The following is a 15,722-nucleotide window of genomic DNA, read 5'->3' as shown; positions in this document are numbered from 1 at the left end:
AAGTATAACACTGATTAAAAATGCATCGCAGATCAGAAAAATTGGCTAGAGAAATTTTTATGACTTTAAGAAAATCTTTGTTATCAGTAGGTGTCATTTAGTTTCTTGTTTCTTTCTTTTTTTTTTTTTTTGGTACATAATCAAACACAGGATCTCGTAATTGCCAGGCAAACACTTGTGTCTCTGAGCTGTATCCCTGGCCCTGACATTTAGTTTTGTTTCGTTTAGTTTTTTAAGAGATAAGTCTTACTCTATTGCAGAGACTAGTCTCAAACTTGAAGGCTCAAATGATCCTTGCACTTCAGCTTCATGGATACTTCGGGCTATAGGAATGGTCCACCTTTTTCATCTGAGGAAAGGTTTCTTAAACATAAAGGGCATATAAAGTATTATCCATGAAGGAAAAAAATGCCCTTAATCAAAAATTTAAAATGTCTATTATTTAAAGGCTTTGTAAGAAAGCAAAGAGGACAAACTACAGAATGTGAGAAGATAAATATGTGTAGTACATATATGTAGTACATGTAGTACACATGTTACAAACGTAACACATGCTATATGTGTGTATATATATATATATATATATATATATAAGCCATCAGGCAAGTAAAATATTAAAAGAAAACTCTAAGAATATATGGATCACCAATTGGTATATGAAGATATGTAAATATGTAGAGAACCTATTCTTTAGGAAAATGTCAATTTAAATTTGCAAGATGCTACTAAACATTATTAAAATAGATAAAATGACACAAACATGCTAGTGCTGAGAGTTATTAAAGATGTAGTGCAACTAACACCCTCATACATTACTGGTAGGGGTACAGAACAGTAGAATAGTTTTGGAGTACAATTTTGACATTTAGTATAAAGTAAAATATGCACTTATAACCCTGGACTTCTACCCTTACATATTTACCCAAAAGAAATTCAAATATAAGTCTTCAGAAAGGCTTGTAGCTGAAAGTTCACAGAACTTTTATTATAATAGTCAAAATCTGGAAACTGCAGCAATCCTCAGGTGGGCCTCCAACACCCAGTACCACACTGGTTCAGTTTAGCTGGGTGTTACAAGTTGAACACCACTTATCAATCCACAACAATGATGAAATCTCATGCTATTCTGCTACATATGTTATATACCCATGAATCACTTAGTAGTCATCTGTATTACCAGATTTACTATTGCAGTACCACAATGCTTTTATTCAGATAATGCTTATTTTACTTAATACAGTGGTATTTTGGTTCAGGAACTTAATTCTTTCCACAATTCTGGAGAAGATGGCCATGTGAGCAGTTCATGTGGGGAAGATGTCCATGGTCATGTTTGTCACCTGATGTGGAGTTCACAAAAGTAAGCAAAATTTTGCCTAATGTTTGTATTTTGCAAACCAGATTGTTTGCAACAAAAGCATTACTGCACTGAGATATTACAGTAATGGCTCTAAATTACATGAATAAGGAAACTGACAATTCAGATATGCTGAAAAGAAGCCATAAGATGCTTCCTTTAGTTGAAAAGGTTAAAGTTCTTGGCTTAATAGAGAATAATATCTTGAGGTTGCTAATTTTTATGTGAAACTAAAACATTGTATAAACAGAGTTCTGCATTACCTATAGTTTATTTATTTATTTATTTATTTATTTATTTATTTATTTATTTATTGCCTTTTTGAGACAGGGTTGTACTATGCAGTTCAGGCTTGCCTTGAGCTCACTTTCTAGCTCAGGCTGTCCTCAAACTCGCAATGATCCTCCTGCCTTAGCCTCCTGAGTGCTGGGATGTGCCACCACGCCCAGCTACATATAGTTTCAGATATCCAGTGAGGGTCTTAGAATGTATCTCCAACAGATAAGAGGAACAGCTATATAGCAAATGGATGAACAATCCACACATATATTAGCTACCTCTGGGAAAGGAGATGCAAAGGAAAGACCATTCTATTATCCAGAAGAGGACTCTTCCCTGCCCTTTTCCAACAGGAATCCTGCATTTAACTGACCTGGCCACATGCCCATTTAATAATGCTATAATCCAACAGGGAAACTGCAGTGTTGGCAGCATGTGTATCAAAGGACTACTGAGTCATTATCTGGGTAAAAGCACAAGATTGGATTTTTACACTTAGATTTCCACTCTGGTTAGGCACAGGTTCCTACAATTCCTGTTTTGGTAAAATCTCATTATGACAAGATATTCTTGCATAATTTTCTCATTAAACTTAGTGAAAAACAATTCTGAACAGTAGAATTTCCTCATGGGTATCATTTAAAAAATGTTTGATTATGTTAATATCTATTGTGCTTATATTGGAAATGAAATCCTGAGGAGATGCTTAGATTATGAATATTAAAATGTGAGTAAAATAAAAATAACTGAAGAAAGAACAATTTGTTTATTATTCTCTTGCTAGTGTTACATTGGTACAATGCCCTGGATTTGTTTCAAAGAGACTGAGTCCTTGGCTGACAGTTCAAAAAAGCAAAATTAAAAATCCCAGCCACAGCATCAAAGATGCTAAAATCACCTACAAATAACTTTTGTTGCTACTTGAAGACCTCTGGCTTTTAGTTCTTAGATTTTATAAGCATATAGCTACATTACAAGTGTTGACCAATTTCATTTCTTATATATTACACATATCTACATTTTTCAAGCTAAAAAGCTTTAAATAAAGTGCAGAGAATGGACTAGTTACCACAAAATAAAAACTATGAGATAAACACAAAATAATCCAAGAACAAAATTACAGAGTGGAAGAGTAATACTGTAACATAAAGAGAGAAGTGGGTATCCTTGGGATGCTGAATAGTGCAGTGCAGGCTGTATCAAAATAAAAGCTCTAACCAAAATCCACTATCATCTGATCCACTCATTCATTCTCAGAACCTATAAATGTAAAGGAAGTGAACAGAGAGCATTATTAAAAGAGGAATTAGCATGTTAATGAATGATTTTCATGAAATAAATGCAAATATTATTTTAAAATATATTTCCTATCTTTCTGTTTTCTCCTTTTGCAGACAAAGGAATTCATAAAAACAGTAAAAAATGCTTTCACACTTGCAACTAATCATAAAGGGTAAACAAATTTAAATAAGTTATTTTGATTAGCTTGCTTGTTCCACATTCTAGCCCGTGATTCCCAGGACGGTTTATTTTTCTTCTCATAAGGACTTAGTTGTACCTCAGAATGTGAACTCTCATTTCCAAAAATCTCTGACTTAGCATCAGGTTGCTGCTGCTGCTTCTCTGTGTTAAGTTTACTAAACTTAACCGTCATATGTGCCTCTGCTTTTAAGGTCTTCATTTCTGTATCTCAGGGCTGATTTTTATCTGCTACAGCCCAGTTACTCCAGTGGTTGACTGTTAATCCCAGTAGATTCTAGTTCTGGCTGACTTTCAGAGTACTTCAGTTTTTTCCTACCATTCCCTTTTCCCAATGTCTCTCTGAAATTTTTAAATACTATACAGGATGGCCTCTGGGAATTCATACATGTTTAAAGCCTCTTGAGTAATTTATTTTTACAACTGTTTTAGAAGCACTTTTCCTAGGTATTCCTTCTAAAATCAGCTATATTTACCTGCATCTGACTTCTACTTCCAGAGCAAGGTGTACGCATTTTCATTTTTCAGCCCTTTTGATGTATACCTCTTTGTGATTTTACCATTAACTTGGATTTCTTATTTGCACTGGCTTTATACTTTTCATATGAAACTACTATATTCAAACATGACTTAGTAGCACAACCAAATTTTCTCATTCTGTCAATCCTGGAATATCTCCATCATGTAGCGTGAGCTAGAAGGGTGATTCTTGCTAAAATGCAGTACCTTGGAACCCAGGACAGGTCTACTGAATCTGAATGTTTTCAGATGGAGGACAGTAATATGCATTTTTTAAAAATTACCAAACCAGGTATGGTGAGGCATGACTGCAATCACAGCAGAGGCAAAAGCATCACAAGTCTGAACCCAGCCTAAGCAGTTAATAATTTAGCAAGACTTTGTCTCAAAATTAAAAAAAAACATAAAGTAAAATAAATGGCTCATAATATATCTCATTGTGAAGGACCCGAGTTCCATATTTAGTAATAATACACACACACACACAATCAAAAATCTCATAGAAAACTATTATGCCCACTAATGTTCAGGATTATTAGTTTTGTCCTCAGGGCTTTGTAGAACAAAGACATATATTGAAAATGGTTGGGAACATGTGCCCTTGTTCTTTTACACTGAGTGAATTTTTCAACTTTTGTGTTTTCTTATTTTTTTAAAAAATGTTGGTAATCATACCACATAGCTCACCAGATAGTTGATGTCTGTTTTAGTCTAGGCAATTTAAATGGACTCAACTCATTTATAAAAATGCAATATGGAATAAAGATTGTAACAAAGAATTCCAATGGACAGCACTATCTCTCTTGTAGTTTCCATCATTTAAACTTTACATCTTGACCATATCTCCCCTTAAATCATACACTCCAGCCATACTAGCACTCTTTCACTCAGACACTGTTGGATTACTAATTTCAAAACTTCTGCATGTGTCTCTATATCCAAAATTAGTTTGAAAGGTTTTACTCTCAATCATCATTCACTTCATCCAGCTGTTTCTTTAAATGTAAATTTCCAATGGGTGGGCATTTAGCTCTGTGGTAGAGCATATATTTAGGCATGTATGAGGTGAGGCCCTGGGTATAACCTTGAGTGCCACCAAAAAATCAAAAGGTTTTCTCTAACCACTTTATCTAAAAGGGTTCACTGACCCCTCATATTCCATACCCACTTACCCAGCTTTATTTCTCTTTGCATCATTTTTAATGTGCCATATTATGTAGATGTATGCTTTAATTCTTATTGCCTACTTAACCCCTAATATTTACTCCTATGAGATCAGTTTGATGGGATGTCTCTTTGTGTATACATAGAACTTAGAAGAATATCTGGCACATGCTAAGTGCTCAATATTTAATTGATAAAAAACAACTAAATAAGCAACCTATCGTAAAATCATCAAGAAAAATGAAATAAATAGAAATCAGCCTAACAGAAGAAGTAAAAGAACTTCACATTGAAAACTACAGTACTCTGAAAAAGGAGACCAAAGAAGATATAAATAAATGGAAAGATACCCCTTGTTCTTGGATAGGCAGAACCAAAATACTGAAAATGACCATACTTCCAAAATTGTTATACAGATTTAATGCAATATTGATTAAAATACCAATAGCATACTGCTCAGAACTACAGAAAACTTTTCTAACATTCATTTGGAACTAGAAGAGATGTAGAATAGTACCAAAACCCCTAATGAGGGTATCTGTCTAACCCACCTGGCCGTATGGCACACGGATGCAAAAGAAAGACAAAGAGAACAAGTTCTATAGTTAAGGGGCTTCGGGATGACCCAATGTTCTCTCTGGAACAAAAGGTCTCCTTTCCAAAAGTTCATGGCTTTTATTGATATCAATCAAGGAGGTGGGTTGGGGTCATGGCAGAGTGCATAGGGAAATGAAACTTATAGCCATAACAGACACAGAAACCTCCAATTAGCAATGCACAGATAGTTTTGATATAGGCAAGCCTGGCAATTTTAATGCCAGGAACATTTGTTGCAATATAGCCAGTTCTACATATCTCAGTAAATAAGGTAAAAGAGAGGCCAGGGACTGGGTGTGGCAAGGGATTTATTTCTCAGGAGAGAACAGCATATTGGTCTCCAAAGAATAGAAAAAATATTTCTGGAGGGCTGGGGATTTAGCTCAGCAGCACAGCGCCTGCCTGGCAAGTGCAAGGTCATGAGTTTGATTCCTGGTACTGGAAAACAAAACAAAACAAAACAAAACAAAACAAAACAAAATTCTGGACAACAAGGGCAAAGCAGGGGTCATCACAGTGTCTGACTTGAAATTATACTACAAAGCTACAATGATAAAAATAGTGTGGTGCTGACAAGAACACAGATCCAAGGATCAGTGGAACAGAATAAAAGAGGCAGAAACAGCTCCAAACACACACATCCACCTTATGTTTAACAAAAGGGCCCAGCACCTGCACTGAAATTAAGACAGCGTTTTTAATAAACTGTGCTGGGAAAACTGGGTTCCACATGCTGAATATTAAACCTAGAACCATATCTGTCACTGTGCAATGAACTAAAATCAAGTGGATCAAAGATCTAAAATTAAAACAGAAACAATGGGCTGGAAGATAGAATAATTAAAATAGATGTAGGCAAAGACTTTATGAGCAAAACCCCAATCACACAGGAAATATTACAAGGAATCAACAACTGGGATTACATTATATTAAAAAAGCTTTTGTACAGCAAAAGAAACCACCAGCAGAGTGTAGAGACAATCCATAGAATGGGGAAAAATTTTTACCAGCTACTCCTCGAAATGTTAATATCTAGAACACATAAAGAACTCAAAAAATTCAGATCTCCCCAAATTTACCAGCCCAACGCAAAGATGGGCATCTGAAAATAATAGACACTTCTGAGATGACATAATAGAACAATAAATATATGAAAAAAGTTCAACATCACTAGTCATTCAAGTAATGTGATTTAAAAGAACACTGAGATTCCATCTCACTGAAGAGAGAATGGCTATCATCAAGAAATCAACCAATAACAAATGCTGGTGAGAATGTAGGGAAAAAGAAATCTTTCTTCACTGTTTGTGGAAGTTTGAACTGGTACAGCAAAAATGGCAATCAGTATGGCGATTACTCAGAAAGCTAAAACTAGAGGTTCCATTTGACTCAGGTATTCCCCTGCTTGGTACCCACTCAAAAGAGTTAGAATAATCATACCACAGTGACATATGCACATCCATGTTTATAGCAGCACAATTTGTAATAGCTAAATCTTGGAACCAGGCCAGATGACCATCTGCGACTGTATGGATAAAGAACATGTGACTTTTATATGCAATATAGTACCACTCTGCCATAAAGAAAGATAAACTTGAGGCATTTTTAGGTTAATGGGTGCTCCTTCAGACCATATATTAAGTGAAATATATAGGATGCAAAAATTTAAGTATTACATTTTTTCTTTTGTATTAGTTACTGAAATGGTGAATAAGAATAAAAATGGATGATAGATATTGGGAAGTAGGAAGAAAATGTTAAAATGTGAAGGCAAACAAGCAAGGGGGAGAAGGAAGGGAAGAGAGAGAAATTAAAAGAAAATAAATGGAAAAAAAGGTTTTGTAAATAAGGGTGGGAGGAAGAGCTGAAGGGAGGGGAGTAGAATGGGAAAAAAAGAACCAAGATATATTATGTACAGATACAAATTTCGTAAGATGAATGTGGTCATTATGTATATCAAAAGTATACCAAGAAAGTTCAATTTAGAAAAGTGATCTATTGATATTATAAATTTCTTTCACTCAATATCATATTTTTACTACATTAAAACTAAAAGAAATATATATCAAATATACCATAAACTAAGCTAAAATGAAAGACACAAATTAGAAGATGTATACGTAACACAAAATATTTTTTCATAATACCTGAAAACACATAAACTGTAATATGCAAGGAACTATTTTAAAAGACAAATGCCCTATAAAGAAATTAATAAAACTGCTAATAAAAGACAAAACCAGATCATTGAACTCATACCTTAAAATATATACAACCATACTATAAATCATGCAAATAAAGCTGAGCCAGTTGTCTTTTTCTAGTCATCAGACAGGCACAATTTTACAAGGTTAGCACCAAATGTTTGTGACTATGTAGAGAAAATGGAACTCTTGTATATCATTTTGAGATTATGAATTATCTCTTGTTAAATGATTTGGCTGTATCTAATATGATAAAATATAATAACTAATGAATTGGCAAGTATGCTTGTAGATCTATAGGCTAGAGACATTACAAACTTGTTCAAGGACATATGGGAAAAAGTTTTAGGTAAAATTGCTAGTTAAAGTAATGGAATTTTCACTAAGAGAACTGATAAATAATTTATGTTGTATTCATGGAATGTGAACTATCAACTAAAATGAGTGAACAATTTTTAAGGGGATAGGGTCTCACTACATTGCCCAAGCTGGCCTCAAACTCCTGGCCTCACACAATCATCTCATATTAGTTTCCTGAGTAGTTGGGAATACACACATATACCATTATGCCTGTATCATATGTATAACTTTTTGGGGGAATTTTATTTTCCCAAAATAACATGAAGAACACAAAGCTTTCACCTTTAATTAAAAGAAACAAATAGTGACCCAATTCCTTGTTTTTTTGGGACAGACTTGTATTATTTGTCCTTTAAATGGATTAACCAACTATGTCTTTCAATATTCCACATGGCAATCCCATTTCAAACTTTTTTTCTCCCTAGTGGTCCTGTGGATCAAACCCAGGGCCTTGTATACACTAAGCATTCTTAAAATAATAAATTATGTTCAAAATTTATTATGAATCAATCACAATAGACAGAAGAGAAGATGAAAACAAAAGGCCCCTTTTTACCTAAAGAGAAATATTAAATAATGTGCATATTGATATATACCTATCAATAATTTTTTTATTGTTGTTACTATTCTAGAAGGAGCATTGAGAAGTTTCATCCTCTTGGAGTGCATGGTAGTACATATCTAATCCCAGCTGCTCAGAAGGATCACAATTTAGCAAGAGCCTGTCTCAAAATAAAAAATAAAGGGCTAAGGATATAGCTCTGGGTAGCATACTCTGGGTTTAATCTATAGTCTGAAATGAAAAAAAAGTTTTGCCCTCTCAAATTGTCTATGCTTGGTAGATACTATAGTCATACTATTTCCTAAGATGTTTTCAAATTTTCCCCTAAAATCTCCAGTATATGCCACAGAACACCACTGGTCTCTTTAGCCAGTCATTGCCTATTTTACAGGATTAAAAATGCATTTCCTGGTCAGAACATTTATTCCTTCCCACTCCAATATGAGAAGTGTGAAATCCATCTTCAATACAGAGAGCTGTTACTACTAACAACCTTCAAAGGAATATATCATAGGGGAATTCCAAAATTATAACAAGTAATAACAGCATCACTGTTGGGATAGTGGCACATTCTCAACAATCAAATAGAATGTGTTCAGATGTGAAACATAACATATGTGATTTTATACTGCTGCAAAGGACTGTTCTTCTTGTCTAAAGGCAGCAGTAGTATAATTCCCATTTTTCTCTCATAATGTTATAGTTAAACCTTGATTTACCTCCAAAAAAATAATAGGGAAAATTTTCCTGTCTACTGTAAAGGAATTTCAAAGTACTAAGGTAAAATGAAGCCAATATTTTTTAAAAGTTTTAATTATTGATAATTTTTCTTTGGAATTTGCTTATAATTTGAAAATTCAGAGAATTATATTTTAGTGAGGAAAGATTATCATCTGTAACAGTAAATAATGAATACCTTGGCAAGTATGAACAAGAGTGGAAGTGAAGGTGTCAGCAGAAGTATTTTTTACAGGAATGGGCTACAAACTTGACTGAAACATTGTGGTTATTTGATGATAAGTTACTGGTTCCCCTCAAGAGAGTCAACATATTTACTGCAACAGACATGTAGATTCATGGAAAAAAGTAAGTCAACGAAAGCAGTGGGGAAGAATAAAACATAGATATTCTCTTTCATTTAAAAAAAAATATATATATATGGGTTCCGTGGTGTATGGAAAGTATTTATCAGTGTGATGTTTCTATTCTATTATCGGAGGAGGTCTTGATGCAGATTCTGGTCATTCATACATATCTGGCAGCAGGGAATCATATTCACTTTGCCAGATTCTTTCTCTAACATATTTGGCCTTGTCTTCAGGTTCTGAGTATCAAAAAGCCATTTTGTTAGCATATAAGTATTTTGTAACTTTAATAGCAATATTAATTGAAATTTCCTGAATATTAGCAAGTGCTGGTGAAAGTCTCTCCTGGGCTAACTCTTCATCTGTCAATTGACTTGTCAGTGCCTTTGCAGCTTCAAGGAAAACATTGTCACTGATATGTTGGGTGTGACAGAGAATAACAGTTAAAGCCACATCTGGAAAAAAATATACATTGTTTCCTTGACCTGGCATGAGGACTAACCCATCTTGGAGTTTCACTGGCCCAAATGGACTGCCACTGGCAAACAAACACTTGCCCTTGGTCAGTGTGTATGTTTCCTCAGGTGTGCACTCAGCTTGTGCTGTTGGATTACTTAAAACAAATATTATAGGCCTTTCACTGATACTGGCCATGGATTTAATTATCACAGGAGTAAAAAGCCGGCCAGCACCTGCAACTCCAATTATAGCTGAAGGCTTAAGTACATTTACTGTATCTTCAAAAGTATTAGGTATGCTCTCTGTGGCCGAGTGCACAAATGGTTCCTGATGACCATCTATTGTAGCATCCCGACCCTTAACTAATAAACCATACCTGTCAAACATCCAGGTTTTCTTTTGTGCCTGTTCTTCTGAGAGTCCATTCTCTACCACAGATATAAGATTTGCAATTCTAAGGGCAGCCTTCCCTGCTCCAATAAATAAGATTTTGTGATCTGAGATCTGTTTACTAGTAGCTTTTTGGGCTGCAAGAAGACCTGCTACAGCTACTGCAGCTGTCTCTTGAATGTCATCATTGAAGGTACAATATTTTCCCTATATTTTCTCAAGAACCTGAATGCATTATGATTTCCAAAGTCTTCAAACTGAGTAAGTGTGTTCTGGCCATATCTGTCAGTAACTGCTTTCATAAACTCATCAATCAGGTCATCATAATGTTGTGAGTGATCTCTTTCCTAATACAAGCTCATGTGAAATGAATCTTTTAAGAGTGCTTGATTGTCATTTCCAACACCAATACAGACAGGCAGGCATCTATCAGGTCGTATTCCTGCTCAAGCTGTATATAAACAAAGTTTTCCTACAGGGGTTCCCATTCCGTAGACACCAAAATCTCCAAGACCCAAAATTCTTTCCCAATCAGTCACCACAACAGCTTAGGTATTCTAAAGATGTGTCCATATTGGGAACAAGCAAGATGAACTTTAGTTGTGTATAAAATCGGCATTAGACTTTCAATATCATCTTGTAATAATCTATAAAAGAGTTTCTCGTTTCTCTCTTGTATTCCCATGGTATAGATGTATTTTTCCAAAGGGCTGGCCATTTTTTTCAAGTTTTTATGAAATCGTAAGGCTTGAATATCTTGTGTCTCTATTTTAGAAGGTAAAAGTCCTTGAAGACGAAGTATTTGTCGTTCCGGTAATGTAAAAGCCATTCCCTTGGTTGTTTTTGGATTCAACACGAGTGACTTGCCTTTCTATTTCGTGTGCAAATGACGGCATGCCACAGTACAAGGAGTAACAGATGCTCTTAATCGGGAAAATATCTTTTCTTTTACCCGAAGGCTCCTACTGCGACAGGTAGTCCGGCCGACGCAGAGGCCGAGGCCCTGCTTCGCGCCCAGCGACGCTCAGCCCTGGCGGCACCCGACACTGCCGGCCTCATCCTGGAGCTTCCCTGAGCCCGCGCCAGCTCAAGGAGGAAAAAAAATGGCCTGAGCCGCCTCATATGCATAACTTTGAAAAAATAACACTGAATAGATGACCTCAAAGAACATACAAGGTGTGAAAAAGTTATTTAAATTGTAAAAACAAAATGCAACATTTATAACACTGATGAATAAATACATAATAAAACACAAAATTACATAAAGAATATAAATCCACTTTAGAGGTATAATAACTACATAGAGGAAGGCAAGGTAATAGTTTGGAAGTTAAGAAAATTTCATTGGTAAAATGATATTGTTTAAACTTATTTTTAGGTTAAAAGAACAAATTATTACTATTTGACACAATTGGGTAATTGAAAAAAGGCAATCTGTTATATTGTTGTCTCTATTTTTCTATATGTTTGGAATACATTTCTTTAAAATTAAAGAAAAAAACCCCAGAAAGAAACGTACAAAAAGCTGTTATATATCTGCATGGTGTGATATACTTTCTCCCACTTCTATTTCTAAATATCATTTTTTAAGTCATCCCAGACCCCAGGGTATTTTAAAATTACTTCATTATGTATATTGGTACATTTTAGATATACATAATGATCACATTCATTATAGGGAATTTGTACCGGTACATGCTATAACTTGATTCTTTCTACCCAACCGGTATCCTTCCTTTACCCCTTTTACCCCTCCTTATTTACAAATATAAGTTTTTATTTTTAAATTTTTTCACAATGACCCTAAAGATTATGTTTATCATTTTTGGAAACTAAGTTAAAAGCAAACTGAAATTTTAAACAGATTTTAAACAGATTTAAATGAAAGCGGAGGTTTTTGCTCATTATTTTGTTTGTATTATCTTTTCCTTATATAAGTCAATAATACATTAATTTTAAAAGAGGAACATGAAACTCAAGCATACACATAAGGGTACATCACAGGCAATAGAGATGTGATTAGGAAAATATTTTAGTTTTGCACCCGTTAGTTGGGGGGAACACATTTATCTAAATCTACATGCTCCACACTTCCCTCAATAGAGGTTACCACTTCTGATAAATACAGGTTGCCATAATCCTTATTTGTCACTATTTTCCCGTAACAGGCCTGCAGCGTTCACTTTAAAATGCCTCCTCTGTCAAGCTTTGGCTATATTTCAAAATGTTCTATCTATTTTATAATACATTTATTCAACAGATTCTATGACACTCTTCTGTCATCTTCTTTGACTTCAATATCTCTTAGTCCTCACACCAACATTTGTTCCTTCCCTTGCCTGTGCTGCTACAGTTTCAGCAGGTATACCCATGAAAACCTGGCTCCTTAACTTCTATGATCTCATTCTTTTTTATAAGCTATACAATAAGTTAGGTATATAATTTATTTTATCATAATTGAATATAACTTCAATTTCAAAGTGAGCTCAAGACCAGGCTGAACTGCATGCATAGCAAGACCCTGTCTCAAAAAGACAAAAAAATACATATATTGTATAACTTCAAGAAAGCATTCCTTAAACAGTAATACAAACTAACAAATGATGAAAGAATATTTGAAGTAGATAATGAGCATTTGGAAGCCACAATACAATGATTAATTCAAACAGAATCAGTAATGCTTGCTAAGGTGGTTGGGTAAAAATGTATTTGAAACAAGATCTACACATGGCCTTAAACTGCCAGCCCACAATGTACATATTAATTTCTGATGGAAAAGTACAGTATTCTTAGAGGAGAGAGGAAATAGTTCATCATCATCAATAACAAGTCAAATTTTTCACGTGTTTTCTGATGATATGCAAATATACAGTACCACTTATGTAGTAGTGTCACCATTAAATTTCATTAATTTGATTGTAAAAGTGAAGAAATAATAAGAAATTATGTTTGTAGCATTTTTACAAAAGGACTGGCCTAACCTCTTAAAAATACTAATATTTGGAATGGATTTATATTACATTCAAGCCAGTAACTATTAAGACCATTATTAGAATAATTGGGAATATTCAAATATGGGTAGAACTAATGACAGTATTTTTATAGACATTTAAATTTCTGGGGTATAATAATGATTTTATATTTACATAAAAGAAAGATAAGTTATTCTTAGGAAATACATAGTACAAATATATTTTGATGTAAAATATCATGATTTCATCAATTTATTAAAAAGTTGCATAAATATATTTGTGTGTGTGTCCATATTTAAAGGGGAAAAAGGGAAAAGAAATTTCATAAAATATTAACAGTTGGACAGTCTAGATGAGAGACCACATGGGTACGCATTGTATCTACTTTTTATCTTTTCTGCAGGTTTGGAGTTTTAAATGAAAAAGGTGGTGAAATGTAGAAACAAAAAAATAGACAAAAATTGAGTTTATGATAGTACAGTATCTAGTGTCAAAAGTCAATTTACTTGTTACTGATAATTTTATTCTAAAGATTTAAAACTGTTGAAAATCAGCATGTGTGATGGTTAATCTTGATAGTCAACTTGACAGGATTAAGAGTCCCGGAGAGGTAGGGGCTGGGGATTTAGCTCAGGGCAAAAGCGCCTGCCTGGCAAGCACAAGGTCGTGAGTTCGGTTCCCGGTACCGGAGAAAAACCAAAAAAAAAAAAAAAAAAAAGAGTCCCGGAGAGGTGATTGGATTGTACAGACACTCACCTTATCAACAGACATTGAGGACATCATAGCTGAATGGACTATTAGAAAGTGGGGCCTATTTGGAGAAATTCAGCCTTGAGTATGTGACTTTGGGAACTATATCCTGGCCCCTCCTTCTCTAGATTCTTCCCTGCTCTCTGCTTTCTGGATGCCATAAATTGACCAGCTCTCCTCCACCATGACTTTCTGCCACAGTGTATTTGCTTGGGCCCAGCTACCAATGGAGTGAATGCTCTAAAACTATGAGCCAAAATAAACTGTTCTCCTTTAAGTTTCTGGTGTCAGGTATTTTGTCTAAGTGACAGGAAATATCACCAATTAAAAATCACACCAACTTAGTACTCCATAACAAAAATATCTAATTTCCTTTAGTATATTTTATAATATTAAAATTAGGAAATTATTAAAATCATAATTGCAGCAATGAAAATAAGTCAAATGCTTTGGAAATTTTGCTACCTAATAATTATATTATAATTTTGTTATATGCCTTAGAATACAATGGCATGAAGGACCTCATAGATCTCTGGATCCACTACATAGTCCAGTCCTTTTAGTTTGCAGATTTGAAAACATAAATCTAGAAATGTAAAATATCTTCCTAAAGTACCCAGATCCCTTTATTATCAATTTTATGCTACAACACACTACCCAGTGGCATTTTAGTTTTATTTGTACATTTTGCCCAGGTTTATTTTGCTTTAAAAGAATTATTAATTATTGCAAAAGAATTCATTTCAAATTCATCAAAAATAAAATATGCTAAACTTAATCTAAGGAAAAATTTCTTGTCCTTGCATCTGTATTAGTTGTTCAAATAAAAGATAAATGATTTGTTCTCAAGGGTAATGTACAGAATTACTCTATACATTAATTTCAGGAGAATGTATGAGTTCACATCCAATCTTACACAATAAAATTAAATTTATTTTCTTTTCACAGATTGAAGTAAAACAGAAATGTCAATGTCTTGGAATGTACTACAGAATATTTCCCCTTTAGAAATTAAAAGTAGTTACAGAATCATAGGAGCAATCAGAAAAAGTGAAAGCTATTAAATTTTCACGGAAAGTAAGAAAACAATCAAGAAATTGGAGCCCAATGCATATTGAAATGAATTTTGTTTCCTATTTAGCAAAGGACCATTGATAATGATAATAATGATAATAATAAATAAATTAACACGACTCCTCTGGAAGGAAATTATACACTATTCAATTGATTGTCCCTTGTATTTAATCTAAAAAAATTCTCCAGGTAATTTTCTTCTGAGATTGTTACCTTAGGCAGAGATTCAAGTCACATATTCAATAAGAAAATTTGAAATGTGACAGGTTTGTTAAAGTTGTGGGGGAAACATATAGCAGAAGAAAGACTAAAAGTAAAAGTGGAGATGTGTAAATTAAAAGCCATAGTTGTGAATGCCAACAAGACAATTATCTTTCACTAATTTGGTTCAAATCCAATATTTTCCACCATTTAATAGTATAAAATTATTTTTGACTCAATACTTTTCAAGAACTATTAATACTTTGCCTG

The 15,722-nt window shown here is 34.0% G+C and overlaps 1 pseudogene; it reads right to left on the bottom strand.

Annotated features, from left to right (window-relative positions):
- Window positions 1-9,723: 9,723 nt before the first annotated feature.
- On the bottom strand, window positions 9,724-14,207 carry LOC102025284 (annotated as a pseudogene).
- Window positions 14,208-15,722: the final 1,515 nt, after the last annotated feature.

The sequence above is a fragment of the Chinchilla lanigera genome, unplaced genomic scaffold (genome assembly GCF_000276665.1).
Source record: "Chinchilla lanigera isolate Chin_1 unplaced genomic scaffold, ChiLan1.0 scaffold00124, whole genome shotgun sequence".
NCBI lineage: Eukaryota > Metazoa > Chordata > Mammalia > Rodentia > Chinchillidae > Chinchilla > Chinchilla lanigera.
Note: the sequence above shows the minus strand (reverse complement) of the source record. Positions and strands in the feature narration are given on the sequence as shown.